This window comes from Ursus maritimus, unplaced genomic scaffold (genome assembly GCF_017311325.1).
Source record: "Ursus maritimus isolate PB19 unplaced genomic scaffold, ASM1731132v1 scaffold_12, whole genome shotgun sequence".
NCBI classification, from domain to species: domain Eukaryota; kingdom Metazoa; phylum Chordata; class Mammalia; order Carnivora; family Ursidae; genus Ursus; species Ursus maritimus.
This window is the reverse complement of record NW_024423564.1, coordinates 21,663,552-21,684,857: the sequence shown is the minus strand read 5'-3', so window position 1 is coordinate 21,684,857 and position 21,306 is coordinate 21,663,552. Positions and strand designations below refer to the sequence as shown.

The window sequence follows — 21,306 nt, the reverse complement described above, 5'->3', positions numbered from 1 at the left end:
CTGAATCTACTGCGTTTGGTTGGTTTTTAACTCAAAATTATCTTCATGCCAAAGTATCCCTTCTTGGGGCAACCTGCCCTTAACCTTACAGGATAGGAGAAAATTATTTTTCCACCTCTACACATATCACTCAGAGCCCTTTAGAATATGACTGCTGCTTGCCCCTCGGGCTCCTACCTCTGAAAATGCTTTGCAGTTCTCCAGATGTTTCAAGCAGGTTCATGTCTCCGGACTGCCCCACCACATGTTTCTTCTGTATTCCCCTCATTTTCTTTTCTTATCTTTCTTTCTCCCCATTACACATTTACTTTAAAGGTCAGGAAAGTTATAAAGTTTCAGAAAGTTATACTACTGGCCTGAAGTCTCACAGTTAGTCAGAAATAAAGCTTCAACCTAATAGCATAGCCTCTCCTCAGATTTTAGGCTCTGTCAGGAATATCTTTACACATTTTTAGTTTTGGAAAAACAGTTTAATTGTAAATACAGATATCTTCTCTTAGCCAAAGTTACATATTAGTTTTGGAAAAACAGTTTAATTGTAAATACAGATATCTCCTCTTAGCCAAAGTTTTCCTGAATCTACTGCGTTTGGTTGGTTTTTAACTCAAAATAATCTTCATGCCAAAGTATCTCTTCTTGGGGCAACCTGCCCTTAACCTTACAGGATAGGGGAAAATTATTTTTCCACCTCTACACATATCACTCAAAGCCCTTTAGAATATGACTGCTGCTTGCCCCTTGGGCTCCTACCTCTGAAAATGCTTTGCAGTTCTCCAGATGTTTCAAGCAGGTTCATGTCTCTGGACTGTCCCACCACATGTTTCTTCTGTATTCCCCTCATTTTCTTTTCTTATCTTTCTTTCTCCCCATTACACATTTACTTTAAAGGTCAGGAAAGTTATAAAGTTTCAGAAAGTTATACTATTGGCCTGAAGTCTCACAGTTAGTCAGAAATAAAGCTTCAACCTAATAGCAAAGCCTCTCCTCAGATTTTAGGCTCTGTCAGGAATATCTTTACACATTTTTAGTTTTGGAAAAACAGTTTAATTGTAAATACAGATATCTTCTCTTAGCCAAAGTTGTTTCTCCTTCTTCTTCTTCTTCTTCTTCTTCTTCTTCTTCTTCTTCTCCTCCTCCTCCTCCTCTTCCTCCTCCTCCTTCTTCTTCTCCTTCTTTTGGTACTCATTTTCCTCTTTGTCAACATCAAGTTGAAATCAAACTCAATAGACAATACAAAGGAGGGGTGCCTGGGTGGTGCAGACAGTTGGGCGTCCAACTCTTGGTTTCAGCTCATGTTGTGAATCAGGCCTTCTCCTGTTAACCTGCCTCCTGTCAATTTAATTCCTACACCAGTAAAAAAAAACTTTGAAGGATAGAGAAAAATTTTTTCTCCCCAACATCCCCTTCACCCATTTCCCCAACCTCCAAACCCCTGCCCCTCTCATTTTCCTCTAACCACCTCCTTCCTGTCCTCCTTCCATTCCTTCAGTTAACTTATTATGTTCATCTTTTTTCCATAGAGACTATAAAATCACTGTGGGCTAGATCTATATCTTACTAGACCTTATGATCCCTCTGCTTAGCAAACAACAAGAACAAAAAGTTGTTTAATTAATTGATTAATTAAATGGCTAATTAATCATTAATCTATCCACTTCCTCCAATTTCCAACCCTTAAGGCCAACCACTCCTGCACATAAATTTGCACATGCTGGGACTTCAGTAGGTCAGTCTTTGCCCCTCCCCACTAATTTTGACTTCACACTTATGTCTTAGTGCTCTAAAAATTGACCCAAGTTCCACTGTGCTGTCGTAAGCAGAAAGAGTTAGGGGTCCTGTTACCAATAGATCTATCACAGCTTTTCTATCCTAGTCGCTAACTCAGGAAATGAAAGGGTGAGCCCTGGCGCACTGCCACAACCAACTGCTCCATCGTGGGGAATCCCCGGGGAGGCTGGACAAATTGAAAGTATAGCTCCTGACTGAGTTCACCAACACTGTTGCTGAACAGACTCAGATAAACTCATCGCAAGAGAAGCCAGTAACTCAAGAGATGAGGGTTTGGAGAAGAAAAAGGGAGAAATTATTTCAGGTGCTGGCAGCCAGGGAAGGCGACGATTTCAGGGCTTAACAACTGATCTCTCTACCCGCAAGAAGGACACCTAGAGTTTTACAGGGGGAGGTCGGGGTGGGGTACATGCAAGAGAGCTGGCAGAGGGTGTATGAGCATGGGTGGGGGATGGTGTATGTTTAGCAGAGAATGGGACCTCTTCTAAGCATTCTGTTAACAGGGCTTTTCTGGCCTGGAGATTGGAATTTTCTGGCCATTGCCAAATATCTTTATCAATGCCTCAAGAAAGTGCCATAAGCAATAAAAACAATGGGGTTTAGTTAGAGCATGAGTTAAGTGGTTTTGTCTATTGTTGGTTAAACTTGAAGAAGAGGGCTTGCTGACAGTCCTTAGAGAAAGAAAGATGAGACATAGCTTTCTTGGCATAAGAAATGTCATCTTAGGGGCACCTGGGTAACTCAGTCAGCTAAGCTTCTGCCTTCGGCCCAGGTCATGATCCTAGAGTCCTGGGATCGAGCCCCACGTTGCTTCTCCCTCTGCCTCTCCCCTCTGCTCGTGCACCCTCTCTGGCTCTCTCTCTCTCAAATAAATAAATAAAATCTTTAAAAAGAAAGAAAAAAAGAAAGAAAAGTCATCTTAGGCTCCCAGCCATCTTGTGATCTGTGGCTGACTAATACTACTCGACCTAACACATTTTTTGCAGAACTTCCTGGGATATGTTGAAATTGCAAAACAGACCCCAGTAGATAATGATTTTAAAGGAACAAAGATTGCAAGAATGAACAGCCACTATCAGGTCAGAAACAATAAATCAGCGGTAAAACTCCCAGAGCTGGTTCAAAAGTAAAGATTGACCTGACACAATTTCTTGATTTATCTTTGCAGGATTTAAATTCAGATACTGGACCAACTGCAGCCAGAGAATTGAGGATGCTGACCCTTGCTAGCCCTTATGACTTCAATCAACTAAGACTTGGACTCTGTCACCTTAAGATGACTTTTGCCCCAATTCCATGCTTAATTCCCTATTGCGAGAGCCCCTTCATGAATACGTGTGCACCCTTAGCTTAAAACTTCCCAGTTTTGTTGTTTGAGGAAACACTGCCTTGGGAACTATCCCCAGTGTTCTCTTTTACTTGTGACAAGTAAGACTCTTCCTTTTCCAATTCTTTGGCTTGGTTATGTCTGTTGGCTGGACACCAAGAGGTGATACTGATATTGGGTGTCCTGGGAATTAGATGGTGGGGGAGAGACAGTAAAGTATCCCCCAAACTGAGAAATCTCTTGGAGACTGGAAAACAAAGCATGCCACTCCATCGGTTTACACAGTTGTATTCAGGGTAACTAACAGTGGGGGGAATCCGGTGGAGGATGGCAGCTGCATAGTTATTCTCTGCCAAGTCCAGACCTTAGTCCACAAATTATACGAGCAAGGCGACACTTGGGGAGGAGCACTCTAGTGAAATCAGTGGGTTCACACACACCTCAAAGGGCTTATATGCACCTAACAGCCAACCTCATTAGATCCTGTGGCACCACTTGCGCATAGGGAAGGGAAAAGACTATGTTATCTCTAACAAATTTGGGAGAAGCTTGTTGTGGCCTTGGCAGGCATTTCTAAGGTATGTGTATTAATCTCCAAAAGGCCCAGAACATGTAGCCCCAATAGAACTGCTGACTCAGGAAACCAATGTGTGACTCCTGGCGCACCACCCTGACCAACTGCTCCATTCCAGGAAATCCGGAAGGGGCTGGACAAATGCAAAGCAAGCTCCTGACTGGGTTTGCCAACACTGTTGCTAAGCCAACTCAGATAAACCTGTTGCAAGAGAAGCCAATAACTCAAGAGATGAGGGTTTGGAAAAGAGAAAGGGAGAAATTTATTTCAGGTGCTAGCAGCCCGGGCAGGTGGTAGGCTCAAGGCTTAACAATTGACCTCCCCACCACAAGATGGACAGTTAGAGTTTTATAGGGAGAGGTTGGGGTAGGGTACATGCAAGAGGGCAGGCAGAAGGTACACAATCATAGGTGAGGGGCGGTATGTGTTCAGCATGTGATCATGGGCAGGGAAAGGGATGTGGTCTTCTAGGCATTCTCTTGCTATCAGGGCTTTTCTGGCTTGGCTATTGGAATGTTCCAGTCATTGCAAAACATCTTCATCAATGACTCAAGAAAGTGCCATAAGAAATAAGAACAATGGGTTTCAGTTAGAGCATGAGTTAAGTGGTCTTGTCTATTTTTAGTTTTAACTGTCAGTGTCTATAGCTGAGCAAGAGGGCTCGTTGACATCCACTGCCCTTTGGTTGAAACTGAGCATGCCTGACAACCAAGCTGACTTCTATCATGCCACAAAGATCATTTATGAGCCCTTTTTGAATTTAAATGTATTTAAGCCTCTGTACCAGAACTGAATAAATGCTGTTCTGGTTTTCAAAAAGAGTAAATTAAATTCTAGAAACTGCAGATCCTGATTGGCACCCCCTCTAAAACTCTATGTTTTGTTTTTGTTTTTTAAAGATTTTATTTATTTATTTATTTGACAGTGAGAGAGGCAGCGAGAGAGGGAGCATAAGCAGGGGGAGTGGGAGAGGGAGAAGCAGGCTTCCCACTGAGCAGGGAGCCCAATGCGGGGCTCGATTCCAGAACACTGGGTTCATGACCTGAGCCAAAGGCAGACGCCCAACGACTGAGCCACCCAGGTGCCCCCAAAACTCTATGTTTTACGAGAAAAGGTGATGCTGATCACTAGGAGCAGCTCAGGTTAATAAATCACCAGTTCACTGTAGGTGAATTTCTTTTACACTTATCAGACTGGTTCATAAGAAGCATGCCATTGACAAAACACAACTGGCTCTCCCATAACGTATATGAAATTCAGTGTAGTTATAAAGAAAGTCCTGGTTGTATTCTAGGATCAAGTTGATGGTCTGTGATAAAGGGAGTCACTCCCTGTCCCCACCCTTGCCTTTTAGCACTCTCCCTCAAGTGTTTTCATACTCTCAGTCAAGTGTGTCATGACTAAGCCCTGACATGAAGCATTTTTTAAAGTTAAGAATTAAGTTTAATATCAGTCATAATCACTATAGCTGCAGTAGTATAATGCATCTGGAAGGGGATAAATTATCTGACAAGGTATGTGATCTCAGCTTTCAGCTAAATTATGCCCACTGCTGGATTTAAGCCTGCCCCAGATTATCTGGGGAATTATATATGTAGTCCCAACAGAACTCTGTCTGTATGAATAGCTGAGGTATCTTCTAAGAGAATACTTATCCTAGAGGAACCAGGCACAACAAGCTGGTTCAGTAACAGTGCCTTGGTAGGAGAGGATGGACAATTCTAACACAGAATGGTGTTTGTCAATTACATTTATTTCCAAGAATAGTCTCTAAAAACTATATTGCAATCCTGCAAAGAGGGGAATCACGTAAGTAAAACCAAAGAACTGTGTATTAATTAGCTACTGCTAATTAATAAATGGGCACACATTTAGTAACTAAAAACAGTACACATTTATTATCTCATAGAATCTGGGCACAACTTAACCTGGTCCTCTGCTTCAGAATCTGTCCTGAAGCGGCAATCAAGGTGTCAGCCAGGGCTAGCCTCTCATCCAAAAGCTCCTCTGGAGAGCCACCTGCTCCCAGGTTCACGTGGTACTTGGTAGGATTCAACTGTCTATGTCCTGTTGGACTGGGGCCTCCATTTCTTGCCCCATGACAGCCAGCGGTGGATCCCTGGTTGCTTTTCACTGCCCCCCCCAACATGGCTTCTTGCTTCATGCGTGAGAGCCCAGAAGGCAATCTAGAGAGTCTGCTAGCAATATGGAAGTTACAGTGCTATGCAATGTCATTGTGGAAGGGCCATTCCCATCACTTCTGCCATATTCTGTTGGTTAGAAGCTAGTCACGGGTCCTACGCACACTCAAGGTGAAAGGGATACACAGGCACGAATATCAGGAAACAGAGATCACTGGGGACCATCTTGGGGTGTCTCTGTCTCAAACTGGAGTATCAAAAATTAAAAGTCATTAGAGTATGACTTTAGCTCTGCTTTAACAGAATGCAGCAATAAGGGAAGAGAAAAATAATAATGGAAACTCGTTGTGAGTCCAAGAGTACAGAGAAGCTGGAAGGTATTCAGGAGCCATTCTGAAGCTGAAGGACACTAAAACAAACTTAAAATTCTGTATATTTCAGCTTAGGCCCAGGCTTAAACAGGGAAACACTCAGGTTTGAATTCAGTAATTGTAAATACCCACATGGTGGCAGTAGACGCCAGGAAATTTGAAGTATTATGAGCAACTGAGAGTACAGAAAAGCACGTTTATCTCCCTCAGTGACAACCCATGTTTTCCTTTCTGTCTGATCACTGGAAGGAGAGGGAGGTAACTAGTATCTTTCTACCCACCCACCCTCAAAGCAGTATCCACACAGCCCTATCCCTGAAGAGGGAGGACCCAGGCAGTTCACTGCATTCTTCCCACAATTCCTAGAACAGTGGTAAGGGTCTCAGGAAGAAGGAATACATACTTATAAAGACTTCTCCTCTCAAGTACTAACAGCCAAAGGAGTCAGCACAACATTAATTAAAAGTATCATAATTGGTCTAATGTAAAGCCCATCTAGCTCAGAACTGACACTATTGAGAAATCCCAGGGGAAGAAAACTATTAAATACAATGGGGAATATTACTTCTACAAATGAGGGATGTTAAGGAGAAAGAATTAGTGCTATATATACATGCCCATAAACATACTTATATATTTACACACATACTGTACAGAAATTCACAGCATTACCCAGTAAGAGTAGCTAGATCGGGCATTAACAAAACAGGAAGTAACTCTATAGTTGTTCCAGAAAGGTGTTATTATTAGAGAAGTTTTATTACCTGAATTTATGTATAAATTCAAAAACCTAAATAAGACTCATCCTGATTGTCCTATATCTTAGTAGTCCACACCCAGAGAGGTTGATATCTGGCAATGTTGAGAGTTGTTTGAGATTGGGGTATCCCACAGGGCAGTTCAGTTTTGCAAAAGTGAAAATGCCTATCTTTAGGGGGGTTTTCCCAGGTAATAGAACATTTCTTTGTGTCAAAAGAACAGCCAAAGAGGTAGAAAGGTGAAAGTGCCTTATGAAACCTGAACAGTCACAGAGATGACAAATAGTTAGCTAATCCTGGAGGAATGATAAATGCTAATATTATCCTCTGCCAACTGTATGCCCACACAAACCACAATCACTTGCAATCGTTTGAGGAGTTAATGTGAGCAAAGATCTGAGTTAACTGAAAAGGTGAGCCCACAGAAATATGGAGAAAAGCTTACTCCAGGGTGAGAAAGCAGCGAGAGAATTCTTGGTATTTTCAAGGAAAATTGGAGTGCAATGAGAAAGGGGAAAAGTGGCGGGCAGTGAGGTCAGAGGGAGAACCGGGTCATGGATTTTATTCTGGGTGTGATGGAAGCCAATGGAGGCGTGTGAGCAGGGAAACAACACAATTCATGGTTTTAAATGATTGTTCTAAGACATATTCTGTTATATATAATAAATATGAAATCCACGATTCATATTTATCTAGAGGGCGGGAGTAGCATGATAGCGGGACAAACGATGCCTGAATGACAATGTATTTTGAAGGTTCAGCTGACAGAATTGGATGGATTGAGTGTGCAGATGGGAGACAGAATCCTGAATTATTTCAAGGTGTAAGAAGATGAGAAGAGAGTGCGGCGTGTTAGGGAGAATACGAAGGTTTGGTTTGGGACAGGTTAAATGTCAGATGCCCAGAGAATTAAGAGTCACTTCAGACCTAGAACCAGAACTTGGTGATTAATTGCACTGGAATTAGCAAGAAGGGAAGCCATACTCAGGACAGGATCCATACTCAGTCAAATGTCTCTTAAACTTGCCATGTTTGGCTCCAGATGCTCAATTTCTAATACCTTCAGGTATATAATCAACACAACCAGGATTGAGAATCTCTGGTTTATAAGATTATAACAAACTCAAACTATTTTCCTGCAATAATTATACTATGTTGAATAAATGCGTCTGGTTTGTATTCAGCTATAATTTCTTATTTAAATAAAAAAATTACCACTGAAAAAGACATTTTTTCCTTTCCAGTGGTCATCACAAATTCATTTGGATTATATAGCTAAAAAACAAATATTATATTAAACTCACTGCCAACGTAGAAATCACACATTTGCTGCAGGTTCTGAGTAGGACCTGGGCATAACAACTATTCAATGAGCAATTGCTACAAGTCTGTACTTATCACCGTGGGAGGATGACAAAAAGGAAATTATTCCTGCCGTAGATGATTTTATGATCAAGTTGAGAGACCAAGAACAACAGGAAACAACTAGAAAACAAAGCCAGAAGTATGTGGAATTCACTACAGGTTAAAGTAGGGTGCACTGAAGAGAAGTGACGGTGTGGGATGGAGTGGTTATTGAGGGCCTCCTGAAGGACACAGGCCTTGAATTAGGAAAACAGACAAGCAAAGGGATGTCATTTATTTCTGATAAAAGGATGCAAATGCATACGGCCGGAGGGCACTAGTTGGAAGAAGATAGGTGTGACTAGAAAAGAGAGTATGTTTAGGAGAGCATGGCACAGGAAAAATAAATCGCAGAAGTACAGAAGTAAAAGCAGTCCCCAACTAGCAAACAACTCATAACTAGAAGTGTTCTCCAGCTTCTTTAATACCACAGACACATACAAAGAGCTCATGTTCAAGCTGATGACCTTGATGATCTCCTTGAGAAAGTTGGAGGAATCAAAGCAGAAAAACCTTTCTAACCTCCCACCGTTACATCGCACAACCTACCAGCATTTGCACCCTGGCCCTCTGTCTTCTTGCCTGTCCTCAGCATGAACTGCATGTGTTCCCACTCTAGGGCTAATCCATCCACTTGTACACCAGGTTCTTCTCCCACTCAAGGTCTCCATTTCGATTCTCTAATTCTTCCTGTGCAGAACTTTTTCTTTGCCCCCTCCATTTTCCTCCTTCCCCTGTCCCACTCTCTGCCAGAGAGTCTGCCCTGAATCAACAGGCTCCCCTGCCCTCCAGTTTCCAGACTTTTTTGTCCAGTGAGAAGGACATGGGTGCCCAGGAAAGGACTTAGGATGTATAGGCAGGAGGAAAGTGGAAGTGGGGCATTTATTTTTTCAGTTCTGTCTCCAGGAGCTGGCTCTGTCCATCCACCAAATGGCACAAGTAGATCTGTCTACCTAGCTCCCTTTTTCAGATTCTGGTAAATCGCCCCCCCCCCATTGGTATTAATACCAATCTGTAACTTACCCCAGGATATCGCATTATCCCTTTGTTTTCCTTATACTCTGACCATGATTTTATATAATAAATAACCCCTTTTAAAACTTCAAATTATCCAACTTGTGCACACCATCTCCTTCTTGCCCCGACCTAGACTGATACATTCCCCTTTTCTCTCCTACATCATCAGTTTTTACTTCTCCACTGAGTCCCACTCATGGAAAATAGACATGCTGTTCTTCCTCTGATAGTAAAAACAAAAAAGAGGGTCCTAATGGCACACTCTTCCTCCAGCTACCACATCTTTTCTCTGCTCCTTCTTAAGGCAAACCTCCTTGAAAGGTCTGTCTTACTGGCATCCTTGGTTCCTCTCTTCCTCCACCTATCAGATACTCAACCCCATGTACTGGGTTCATTGGGTCATCAATTATATCTCCATTCTTGTGGACCCATCAGCAGTACCTCCCTCACTCCCCTCCTAGAAACCCTTCCTTTGCTTCTCATTCAGCATACCGTGCTCTCCTGTTCTTCCTCCACTCTCTACCCCGCCCGTTTCATCTCAGTTCCCTTCTCCTGTTTTGTTTTGGTTTTGTAATCCCCACCTCTCAATGTCAGAGTGCCCCCAGGCCTGACTTTATGAACCTTTTCTCTTTTCTACCTGCATTTCAGTGGAGCTCACACCCAATCGCGTGGATTTTATCACCATTTATAAAATCAGGACTCCCAAGTTAATATTAGTGCCCCAGATCTCCACACTGAACACCAGATTCTTATATCCAACTGCCTTTTGACATCCCCACTTGAATTTCGAATATAGATTTCGAATTCAACAAGTCCAAAACTAAACTCCTGGTTTTCCTCTCCAAACCTGCTTCATCCATAATTTTCCTCACTTCATATAATGGCAACTTCATACTTTCAATTTCAATTTTCAATAGTCTAAAAATGTGAAGTCATGCTTGAATCCTCTCATATCCAATCCAGTTGACTCTCCCTTCAAAATATAACCAGAATTTGATCCCTTCTCACTTCTACTGTCACTAGCTCAATCAAATGTACCATTATCTCAGCTGGATTTTTGTCTCTGACAAAATTCTACCTCTCCAGTCTTCCTTCAAGCCCTCGAATGCAGGTATGAGGCTTAGTTGACGGTTCTCTTTGGCAAATGGAGAACTAAATATCTCTGCTCCTCACATCTGCACTTTATAACTCTGGAACAAGGTGGGGCGGGGGATCTCACTTAACACCTTGTTACACCTGAAATCCTGTCGCACTGAATTTAACCCTCTAGAAGACGAGGTAGGTGAAGATCCCTATGACCCCCCCATGACCATGACCCCATGAGCAGCCTAGAGAGTGATCAGTCCTGAAGGGAGCAGGGGAAAGAGGGTTCTAGGAGGAAGGTCTTTGGGAACAAAATGGTGACAGGTGAGGTGCTGGAATTATTTCAGGATAAGCTTGTTGAATATGATGAAGCATATTTGGGGGGAAGAAATACATTATATGTTTCAAACTGACTCTACAAATTTTCAAAAAGAAATCTGCCATCAGTTGGATATGATGGGGAGGAAGGGGGCTTTGGTAAGAAAAGGGAGAGGCCAAATACACAGGTAGAACTCAAGCCTTTCATTCCCACTTCAGAGTGTCTCCAGTTTTATCTGGATAAGAGAGTGCTCTGCTGTGGTTCTGTTTTATTACTATTAGCATTATTATTTTGGCTACCCTATAATCCCAGAATAAGAGAAAATACAACAAAACTAGAATTTTTTTTGGCAGGGATGACATTCTATTCCATGTCATACTTTAGCTCTGCAAAGTCAATTGAATATCCCCTTTTACTGGTGCACCTATAGGGCCAACACAACCTCAGCTTTGGACAACAGGTGTGTGAGAATTTGCTATCCTCTTAGCAAACCCATAGGGAGGGAAATTTTGCTTACAGTAACTTGAGACCTTCTACAGGCTTCCTCTGCTATTCAAAAGTAGAGCGTTCCTATGAAACCTTTTGTAAGCCAGAATGGCATAAAGCAAAGAAGCAATTACCATTCATTTATGTGGAAAATGTTTTAAAATTCCCAGACCCAAAAATAATTTCTCTTAGGCTTTTCTGATACCTTAGGATACATCTTGCTAACGAATGCACAAAATAAATAGAGATAAAGTACAGATGCTCACACAGTTCAAAGCTCTGGCAGCTTGACGTTGAGATGCTGACTTTAGTTCCAGGGGAAGAAGGTCGGTGGGGCCACTTTCATTGCTTGGGGGTGCACGCTGCCTCTACATAATGGTTCACTGCAAAACAAACACCAAACGCTATTTTCATTTTTTGCTTTCTTTCATAAAAGCAAAAAATTCTCTTTGAATTTCTTCCAGTTATCAAAAATAGATACTAATGTAGGTCTTCTGTAAAAGAAAAGTGGTATAACATGAACTTTTGATAAACAAGGGATACCTGCACCTACTGCCTTTTCCCTGAGATAAGGAACCTGGGTTGTATGGATTCAAGCCAGTCACAGAGAAACTCTATGAGTTTTATGAAATTAAGTTATCATAAAAGCATAAAGGAAGGACCAATGACCAGCGCTGAGGCCCAGAACAGAGCCAAGAAAGGGAAAATGGTGATTTTTATTTATTTATTTATTTATTTATTTATTTATTTATTTATTTATTTAGTCCATGAGACAGTCTATGCCCTAATCCAGCCCACCAGGGGGCAAATGTGCACTCACGAGATGAGACTGCGTGTATTTCAAAGATTTTGTTACTGAAGTCTAATATCAGGGACCAGGCTTACTCCAACAGAAAGCCCATGAAGTAGCAGGTTCTAGAATCCAAACTGAACCTGCTCTCCCGGAGAGATCTGATAGATTCGAACCCTGGGAAAGTGGTTGGGGAAGAAATGAAAAGAGCAATGGTTCTGGGGTGATGGTCAGTTTGCATGGACCCTCTTTCTCTAAGAATAACACGAGGGAAGTGAGATTGCCTAGCCTCAAGAGTCAGCTCCTGCTGGTGTTCCAGCCCCCCAGGCACCCCGAAGCTGGAGATTTAACCCCAGTTATCCAAGGAAATTCTGAGCTGAAAACCAACCTCCAGTGTGGACTTGTCAACAACACAGCTTCAGAGTGATCTGGATCAATCCACCCTCATGGTCACTTGCACCTAATTACTGATAATAATAAGCATGCAGGATTCCTGGACAGGTAAAAGGAGGGAGGACCTTGGGGAAACTGGACCAGAACTGCTGTCAGTAGAGGCCCATAGATCCCCGTGCTGTCTATTATATAGCACTAATGGGGGTTATTTTCACCCTAAACTATAAAAAATGTTCGTCTCAATTGCATCTTTTAAATGTTAGGATTTGAGAAGAAGTTTTCACCACTGAAAATAAGTGGGCCAACACAGTGTCCTTCCACACTGTCAGGCAGCCTCGCTCCCTCTGATACAGCTGTCTGCTGAAATCTGCCAACAGGACAGTTAAAAATAGATGGTGGCTCCCTTAACGGAGTGCATGATTGATTTATATAGCCTTGCATAGTTATTTGTCCAGATCAGTTGTCTCCAAATGGTTTTGCTTGTATGCCCTTAAAAGTAATGTGAAAAGCTGTGTATCCTTCACAGATGTTTAAGTTGACCACCTAATATTTTAAAATGTGTTTCATGGTTTATTTATCCATGGGTTAATATTACTTTAATAAGACAGGATTGAGCTATTCCTATTTTTTTTTATCTATACCTCTTGTACTTAAAAAAATCTTGTTCTTATACACAAGTAGATGAGAATAGAAGTTCTATTTGCAAACTTAAAATATGGTAAGTTTTTATTTTGCATCTTATAATTTGAACAACATATTAACATTGGAGAGGGAGGAATTAATCTTAACTTAATAAAGCCTTTTTCTAAAATTTAGGGCACTAAATCCTAAGTGATATTTTTGGAATACTTTGCTCTACATCCCATATATATTAGTATAGGTCCTGCTTTTAAGAACATGAAAAGCAATGATGAGAGAAACAGAGACAGAAAGAGAAAGATAGAAAAAAGATATCAGGTCTGGGGATGGATTCGGGTTTTGTTCAAATATAACTTGAGGTGCAGACCTCTTTAAAAAAAAGAATACAATATTACTAATTTAAAAAATAGGTATAAAAGTAAATATTTATGTGATACAAGAATAAAATCACAAATTATAAATTTTAAAAGGATGATAAAGTCCACAAACATCAGATGACCTAGAAGAATAGAAAATACCATTCTTAACATACGTCTGTAACACTTTTTCCACAGTTTTGGGCTGATACTTTTTATCACCCCTTCAAATGGCATGCTTTTTTATATCATTTTTTCTGGTAGAATAGAAAGATAACAGAGACTTTTCTTCAACATAGTCGATACATTTTCTTTTTATTATTAATAGTTAAGAAAAGCTTCTTTCTGTTTCATCATTATTGGTAATTATTGGTGACGTCATATCTATCATTTCCTCCCAGTTTCTTACTCAGGAGGTGCTTCTCACCAGGGGAAGCCCTTGGAGACTCCAGCCCTTTGACTGGCAAGGCGACAGGCACAGCATGGGGGCTACAGCACCCCTGGTCTTCCTGCCTGCCTCTCTGACCCACCAGAGGAGTGAGGGTGTTACTCTGATGTGACTCCCTCAGCAGTAACTCACTATTTGACAGAATATGAATATGAAAGAGGTGAGGCAGTTAAACAAAAACTGTCATCACTCCCACTGTGCCATACTACTGAATTTGGAATATTCCAACACAGGTCAAATTACCGCTTTCCTAATGTCATGACTCACCCTTAACAGACATTTATATAAGACAGGGAAAGACAATCACCTATGAAAGGTTTATGATTAAAAGAGAATTCTCCAATGCCAATATTGGACCTCTGAAATGTGTATGCCCCAAGATGATGCATCATGGGAGATCCGGGTTGGAGAAGAGGTATTCCTTTCTTTTGAAAAGCAGAAAAATGGTGATGCGAAAGAGAATTTGGAGAAAGGAAAAACAGCATCAAGGTATATTCTCTGGTTGTTGCATACATTATTCTCTGGGCCTATACTATTTTCTGATTTGAGCCAACATCAATACCGTTACTTGTGTTATTCAAAATGTCTGCATCTTTATTAATATTTTGTCTGCTTAGCCTATCATTAATTTTGAGATGCGAGTTGAAATATTCCACTGTGATTGAGGATCTGCCAATCTCTCCCTATAGTTCTATCCATTTTTGCTTTGTAAATATTGAGTATTTTAATCAGGTATATATAAGTTTAGAATTGTTAAGTATTACTAGTGAATTCAATCTTATCCTAGCACTTACCCCATTATATTGTAATTATTAGTTTATTTGTATGTTTCCCCACTAGAAAGCTGGCTTATTGAGGAAGGGTCAATGTTTGACTCATGGGTGACTACCTGATACCACAATTATAGATTCGGCTCTCATTACCTCCTTCTTGACTATTAATACGACCTCCTAACCAGACCAGTACTAAGCTACCAATTTTAGCCCCTTAAAATCTCTCTCAGATTAATATTCTGTGAGAACAACTCTGATCATATCACCCCTTTTTAAAAGTATGGGTTCCTACTGTTCATGAAATAAAGTACAAACTCCACAGCTCATCATTTGAATTTTTCAATGACTTAAAATTCACCTACTTTCCATTCATTTCCCTCTCACATACTAGGAGACGAATCAAACAAATTCTCACTAAACCCACACAAATCCTATATTCCTTCTGCTTTCCACATATAATACTTAGATCATGGTATAATTTCCCTTCCAACTCTACAAGTCCAAACCTTTGAAGTCAATCCTAAAAGCCTCCTCCTCTAAAAGTATTTGGCATATTCATCCAAATCATATTCTCTCCTTATTTTGAATGGTGTTATGGACTAAATGTTTGTGTCCCCTCAAAATTAATATGCTGAGCCCTAACCCCCATTGTGACTGTATTTAGGGATAAGGCCTGTGAGGACATGACAAAAGTTAAATGAGGTCATATAGGTAGGGCCCTAATCTGATGGGACTGCTACCCTTATAAAAAGAGAGCCCTGAGTTCTCTCTCTCTCTCTGCCATATGATGACACAATGAGAGGTGGCTGCCTACAAACCAGGAAAAGAGCTCTCACCAGGAATAAAATCAGTGGGCATTTTGATCTTGGACTTCCCAGCCTCCAGAACTGTGAGAAATATATGTCTGTTGTTTAAACCACCCACTCTGTGGTATTTTGTTATGGCGGCCTGAGTTGACTATTACAGATATAATATACTACTTTATCAGTATCTCTTCATGGCTTTATATTTTTTGCATTGAATTATCATTGTTCATGAGGCATGATTATTTCTCAAATTATTAATATCTAATAATTCATAATGATTCAAAGAATCCAGTGACCTCTGTGCCAGATACATAATCTCATTTGCATGCTTATAGAGCCAAGTTTTCTTGTCAGATTCATAGTTATTTAATGTCTTGTCATCAAAAAAATTGAGTGTGAAAATTTGTTTAGAAAATCTTGTGTGATCATTTAAAAGCTAAAATAATTCGTTGTTATGTAAACCTTAACCTCTAAGACTAAGCTGTCTGTTTTCATTGTCTGTTATGGAAAGTTATATCTTCTTCTTATGTATTTAATACAGGAATTTGAATTTGGATATGAATTTCAAATTTATATTTTTTTTTAGTTTTTTTTGAGAGAGAGAGAGGGAAAGNAACTCCACGCTCATCACAAAGCCCCACATGGGGCCTGAGAACATGACTTGAGCCGAAATCAAGAGTTGGACTTTTAACCAACTGAGCCACCCAGGTGCCCCATCAAATTTATAATATTTTAACTCGAAGACTCTGACTTCACTGATTTTGTTATAATGAACTCAACCAGCATAAAATATTATTTAAACTCTCCTAAAATTAAGAAATCACCTATTTTCTTCTTTGCTTAGATTGTGCAAATGAAAACAGTGAATGACTGTAGTAGAATCATTTTAAAAACAAAACGCAGAATCTCCATTTTTTTCATCTATACAAATGTGCTTTGCGTTTATACAGCATTTCTTTTTCCAAACACTTGAATTTATACATTACTCTGGCAGTTACCACATGCCTGCCATGTGTCATAAACTGTGCTGGCACTGAGTAAAAAATGATGAGCAAAAATAGTGGGAGAGACGGATGATAGTTAATTTTTTTTAAAACTACGGCAGACATTTACATATGCTTACTATCTTCCAGGCACCATTCTAAGCATTGTACATAACACTAATCATTCAACACTCACAACAACCCTTTCAGGTAGGTTCTATTACCACCCCCATTTTAAAGGTGAGCAAACTCTTGGCTCCAAAATCCCTGCTCTTAACCACTCAACTGTATTCTGCCGTCTCATTAACCACATAAGTAAATGGAAAACTGTTCCTGTGCCATGCTGTAAGGAAATGTTCGGGGACCATTGAAGGCCTCCATAATGGGGGATTGGCGCTGGTCAGGAATGTCAGGGAAGGCTGCCTGAGGAAGTCAGCTTGAGGTTAGACCCGAAGGATGAATTAAGTAGGCAGAGGTGGGCAAGAAGAGCATTCTAGGCAAAAGAGTCCTGTGGTGGAGCATGAGCAAAGGACTGAACCATGGCCAGCTACCTTGAGTAGGAATACAAAAGGCAGGGGCACCTGGGTGGCGCAGTCGTTAAGCGGCTGCCTTGTTAAGCATCTGCCTTCGGCTCAGGGCGTGATCCTGGCGTTGTGGGATCGAGCCCCATATCAGGCTCCTCAGCTAGGAGCCTGCTTCTTCCTCTCCCACTCCCCCTGCTTGTGCTCCCTCTCTCGCTGGCTGTCTCTATTTCTGTCAAATAAATAAATAAAATCTTAAAAAAAAAAAAAAAGGAATACAAAAGGGATGGTGATGGAGGATGACGTTAGGGAGGGTACAGGGGTGGAGGCAGATTATGGAGGCCCTTCCAGGCCAATTTAAGAAATAGCATTTCATCTTAATCTGTATTATTCTCATTAAGAACTAATGTTCTGGGGCACCTGGGTGGCTCAGTCAGTTAAGCATCTACCTTCAGCTCAGGTGGTGATCTTGGAGTCCTGGGATCAAGCCCCATGTCAGGTTCTCTGCTCAGAGGGGAGTCTGCTTCTCTCTCTCCCTCTGTTTCGCTCTCTCACTCTCTCAAATAAGTAAATAAATAAAATCTTTAAAAAAAACTAATTTTCTTACCTTTCAAAAGGTAGAACTAGATTTTTTCCCTCTAAAGGACAAGGCTACCACACAGAGATAAGGCTCACAAGCTCTGGATAAACTATTGTATCCAGCTTTTTTTGTTGCTGTTGGTGGGAAGGTTGACCTGTTCACCATACTGAAGCTAGTTCCTTGTAGCTGGAAACAGAAGTATAATATGGAAACTAAAGCCTTGGATGGGGATGAGATTCCCTAGAAAGAGAGCTGAATAAGAAGAGAAGGCCAACATTTAATTATCAATTGGCAAAGGACGAACCTGCGAAGGAGTTTTAAAGAAAGAGAGAGATGAAGGAAGAGGGGAAGAGGGAGAGAGAGAGAGAGAGAAAGAAAGAAAGGAAGAGCAACTTGAGAGGTAAAAAGAAAATCAAGAAAACATTAAGTCATTGGAGGTGAGAGAAAAATATCTCAAGAAGTGAGAGGTTAATTTCAGATGCCACTGCAATTTCAAATCAGATAAAAAATGAAATTGAGCATCAAAAAAGTCATCGGTAACCTTAACAGGAGCCATGGGGATAGAGTAATGATTCCTAACCAGAGGCAAATTTGCCCCACAGAGGTCATTTGGCAATGTCTAAAGACATTTTTGGTTGTCCCAGCTGGAGGGAGAAGGCTGCTCCTGGCATGTAGTGAATGAAGACAGGGGTGCTGCTAAGTAACGCCCTAAATGTACAGGATGGTACCACACACATAAAGGAAGGATTCAGCCTAAAATGCCAATAATGCCAAGGTCAAGAAATCCGGAGATAGAGTAATATAGGACAAAATTAGCTTGAAGACGGTTTAGAGATTGCTAGTGGGAGAGAAATAGAAATAGTCCAACGAGGCAATTTTTCAAAAATTTGTCTGTAAAGAGGAACTAGCGCAGTAGCTAAAAGGGAATGAAGGAATCAAGTGAGGATTTCTTTCTTCTCTCTCTCTCTCTTTCTCCTAGTTGGGAAAAAACTTGAGCCTTTTTAAAAGCTTCAACAGAGACTATGAATATTCAGATTAGAGAAAAGATAATCCATAACTTCAGGTAGTTAGAAGGTGAGAGGAGGTAAAATAAAAGCAGTAGAGGAGGATTTAGCCTCAAGAGAAATAATTATACCCATATTGTAACAGAAGGGAAATGGAATAGGGTCGTGTGTGCTGGAAATGGGGCAGGTGATGGAGTTCCCATTTAATGGCTTCTATCATCCCTATGAAATGAAAGCCAAGATCCCCTTCTGATAATCGTAGCAGATGAGAGGAAGAAGGTTCTTGAGGAGGCTTGAAATAATCCTTATGGAAAATGGGAGAGCCATTGAGAATCATTTCAGGGTTGGTATACAGTCTGAAGTTATTTTAATTAATTTTCTGTAAAATAACATGCCCTGTTGTGTAACTCTCTCCAGCAGTGCTTGGCTGCTCAGGCACAGATGTAGGGAAAGCAGTTGGTTTATCCACGATTGCAGATGCCACAAAGAAGACCGAAGGGGAAGGGAACTAGCGGAAGCATTATTGAACAATACATGATGGAATCTTAGCTGGGCAAGGAGATATGTGAATACGGGGGGTAGATGGCTGAGAAGAAATTGCATGAGTTAACAGACATAAACAGGAGGACATTTTATCCAAGGCAAAATATGAACATGGCCAGTGACTTTGATCCAGGCTACAAATATGCAAACTGAGATATGAACTGCCCAAAGTAAGGTATGCAGAGCAAAGCTTTGATGTGTTGTGCAAGATAGGTCCTTTTGTGATGGCCACCTGAGGTTCACCAGAGCTCAGGGTAAATTTTACAATATCATACTGTAAGGGTTAAAATAGTAGCTTTTATTGAGAAAACTCAAGCAGTCAGCAACAAGAAAAGCCACAGGTCCTTTGATCCTACAATTTTTCCCATGAAGAAATATGCAGGGGCCCAGGCCATCTGAAGGACACTTAGTCCAGTATTCCAGGAAAAAGATCCCTCCCCACTGTTGCTCTTCTTTCTTATAGGGCAAGCATGATAGCAACCTTCTAAGAAGACATAAGCAGACAACTTAAATATTAGGCAGTCTGGATTGCATGCTATCTATTTAGAGGAAGTGACTCTGAATGCTAGCTGCCCAGCACCCAAGGACAGCAGAGACCATACAAAGTTGTAGTTCTTGCAAGAGGGTAAAATAATGCTGTAGTCTTATAGAACACTGGGTTCAGGTGTGGCTTCTTCCACTGATTGAAAAGTATTCCTGGTTCCAAATGGCCCAGTGGTTCAGGTAACCAAGAATGAACTCTCGGAGTCAATTTCAGACGATCCTAAGCCTTGTACCATGAAATTCTGTATATCATTTAATAAATGATATTTAGCATAGTTCGTTCTATGTATAATGCAGCATACTTTTCTCACTTTATTTCCTCATCATCCTGTGTGGTTTTTAGAGAAAATGAAGAAACAGAGGATATGGTTTCAAAGTAAAGAGCGGTCTTATGAAACAAACCATAATGTTGCTGGCATTTACCAACTAAAAATGTTTAAGTGTAACTTACAGAGAATATTTCTAAATGTGCTTCCAATACACACACAAAAATAGTATATACATACATACCTAAACTTCAAAATGGCAACATGTCTCATGAGGATTTTTTTCCTTTTGTAACAAAAATGGGGGGAAAAAAGAAAACAAAGCTAAGAGATCAGAGAGGAGAAAAAGTCCAATAAAAATTTTCCCTAAATTGGTTCAGAGTTCTGGAATAAAAGAAAACTTATGGCTAAGATACAGAAATTATAGCTACTACTGGGAGAGATGAAATTTATCAGGTCCAAGATTTTTCTTTTTTTGAGTATAGTCAGCACAAAATGTTACATTAGTTTCAGGTGTACAACTTAGTAATTTGACAAGTTTATTCATTATGCTATGTTCACCAGAAATATAGCTACCATCTGTCCCATCGCATCACTATTACAATACTACTAACTGTATTGCTTATACTCTGCTTTTTATTCCCATGACCTACTAATTCCATAACTGGAGATCTGTATCTCCCTCTCCCTTTCACTGATTTTGCCCAACTCCCCACTGGCAACCCCACTGGTTTATTCATATTTTTAGATTCTTTTTATGAGTGGAATCCTATAGTATTTGTCCTTTTCAGTCTGACTTTTTCGCTTAGCATAATACCTTGCAGGTCCATCCATGTTTTCTCAAATGGCACGACCTCAACTTTTGTTATAGCTGTGTAATGTTCTGTCATATACATATATATACAGCTGTATAATGTTCCATTTCATATATATATATATACATATATATATATATTTACACACACATATATATATTTACACATATACATATATATGGATAAGGAAAGTGTGGGGGATTTATTTACTTATTTATTTATTTCATTTTCCCTGGGTAAATACCTAATAGAGGAATTATTGGATCATAAAAGATATCTATAATGTGGTGAAAAGGCAAACAAAACCAAAAAATGCTGAACATGGCAGAGAAAGCCACCAAGCAGTCCTTCCAGCAGTTTTATTTTTAAAGGTACTTAAAGCTACTTAGAAATAGACAATATTGAAATTCATGGCACCCCAGCTTTCTGATAAAATTCAACACCAAACAGAAACTCAGTACCTCAGTGTTGTTGAGGGAAGTACCATGGACAAATATCTTCAGGTTGATCAGAGAGAAAATATTTCCTTGAAAGCCGGAGGTGATGCTTTGCTTCCAAAAGCAAAAATCATTGAGAGG

The 21,306-nt window shown here is 40.4% G+C and overlaps 2 long non-coding RNA genes across 2 annotated transcripts in view; one reads left to right on the top strand and one right to left on the bottom strand.

The window, feature by feature from the left end:
* The window catches only part of LOC121102055, a 23,661-nt gene extending 20,424 nt beyond the window's left edge, over nucleotides 1-3,237 (top strand). The window contains exon 2 of the long non-coding RNA XR_005834098.1: nucleotides 2,957-3,237. This is a non-coding gene — a long non-coding RNA (uncharacterized LOC121102055). The remainder of the gene's footprint in view (nucleotides 1-2,956) is intronic.
* On the bottom strand, nucleotides 1,166-21,306 carry LOC103669339. Its single transcript, XR_005834097.1, has 3 exons — nucleotides 21,190-21,306; nucleotides 11,535-11,651; nucleotides 1,166-1,344 (listed from the first exon to the last, which is right to left on the bottom strand). It is a non-coding gene; the product is annotated as an uncharacterized LOC103669339 (long non-coding RNA).